At 39.2% G+C, this 1866-nt stretch overlaps 1 long non-coding RNA gene across 1 annotated transcript; it reads left to right on the top strand.

Annotated features, from left to right (window-relative positions):
- The first annotated feature begins 544 nt into the window (after positions 1-544).
- On the top strand, positions 545-1479 carry LOC149209615 (uncharacterized). Its single transcript, XR_016252241.1, has 3 exons — positions 545-774; positions 870-1182; positions 1293-1479. It is a non-coding gene; the product is annotated as an uncharacterized LOC149209615 (long non-coding RNA).
- Positions 1480-1866: the final 387 nt, after the last annotated feature.

The following is a 1866-nucleotide window of genomic DNA, read 5'->3' as shown; positions in this document are numbered from 1 at the left end:
TTTATTGAATTTACATAAATCTAATTTATTCCATTTAAATATCAAAATTAAACGCAAATTCTGTTATGATTAAACCATTAATTTAAAATAATAAAATAAATTTGGAGTATAAAAAAAGGGAGGCAGCTGAATACAAATTTAATGATGTGGATGGTGAAGGTTTTCTATAAGTTGATTAAGATTAATGCACTATTACAAGAACAATTACAAGAATGACATCCATGGCTTATGACAGACAGGCATTGAAATTTTCCGACACCCTTTTCTATCGCCGTTTTTTTCTGACACCCTTTTTTATCGCCGTTTAATTGTAACTGCCTTCCAATCCAACGGTGAAGATATACTGGTGTAATTTGGTCAAGTGGAGATTGAGAAGTACATTTCCCAATGAACTGAGGCGAAACCTTTCCATGCGGCAAAGTGCTTATTGGCGACTCCATCTGACCTGTTGATCTAGGGATTCTGTGAACTATATTCAACTCCGTCCATTCTGCTCCAAGCTCTGTTTATCCAATGGAGTTTAGTTCCATCCCTTCCTCCGCAGTGTGAATTATGAGAAGTGCAGGTGGCTGAATGAATGACAATGATAATTTCTGGTGGTGTTCTTGTGATCCGACCATAGCCATGGTTTGAACTTCAATTAATAATCACAGCAAATCGAGTTTGCCATGGCTTATTCTTTTGTTTGTAATTCGAAGGTGAGGTATACTTTGACATCCATTATCACTTCACTATTGCTGGTGTAATCACGGAAATGGCCATTTAAATGCTCAGGTATACTTTGACATCCATTTTCACTTCACTATTTTTGTAATTTTTTTACATTATAGTACTGCTGGTGTAATGACGGAAATGGCCATTTAAATCAGGGGAAATGTTGCAATACACACGAAAATGAAAAGAATTCGGCAAAGAAGAAGCGTTGCAAATGCATCGATTGCAATAAACAAATTACAATGGTTATCAACCGTATAAAGTATTTATGATCGACGGTAAACAAATCTGCATTTATATTTTTGCTCAGCCATTGGTAGCTCGGACAGAGGAACTCCAGGCCGTCCAAAGATGATCCACGTTGATGTCTGAAAACATCCAGCGCATTAAGCTTTTGCTGCTGCTCAGGTTCTCTGCCTTCACCGTCATTTTCTTCGAATGCGAGTGGAACAATCTGCTTCAATTTAGGTGATTTCTTCGAATGCTCCTCTCACCTTTGACTTCTTTATCAGTTGTTGCATCTAATTCTTGACCGGCAGACTCATCTTTAGCATTTTCTTGCATATCTGTGGTTTCAGCATGGCCGGCCCATGGAGGAGGGTTAATAGCGTTGCTGCTATCAAAGTTCTTTTCCTCCTTGCTGGATCTGGAACCCTTGCAGTGCAGGCGCTTCCTTCGGCGCATTAAGCTACTCTGGCCTTCCCTGGCCTCCTGCTTTTGCTGTTGCTCAGCTTTTCTGCCTTCACCATCGTTTTCTTTCAATGTAAGTGGAACAATCTGCTTCGATTTAGGTGATTTTTTCGAATGCTCCTCTCACTTTTGGTTCTTTATCCGCTGGTGCATCTAAGTCTTCACAGGCGGACTAACCTTCAGCATTTTCTTGCAGATCTGTGGTTTCAGCAGGGCATGCCCATGGAGGAGGAATAATAGCTTTGCTGCTATCAAAGTTCTTTTCCTCCTTGCTGGATTTGAACCCTCGGGCCATGTGTTCAAACAAATCGATAGCCTTATGTAAATTCTTTAAATCCTATCTTTAAATTAATTAAATTCTTTAATGCTGTGGTGCTTTAGGCAAATTCTGATGTGGCGCATAGCGCTAATGCTCGCTATACTCATGAATTCTTTTATGTTTGTGTTCATACTTTTATGTTT

This window comes from Pinus tabuliformis, chromosome 1_2 (genome assembly GCF_031772625.1).
Source record: "Pinus tabuliformis cultivar Carrire ecotype Pingquan chromosome 1_2, CPIR1, whole genome shotgun sequence".
NCBI classification, from domain to species: Eukaryota; Viridiplantae; Streptophyta; class Pinopsida; order Pinales; family Pinaceae; genus Pinus; species Pinus tabuliformis.
The sequence above is the reverse complement of the archived record's forward strand: the minus strand, read 5'-3'. Positions and strand labels throughout refer to the sequence as shown.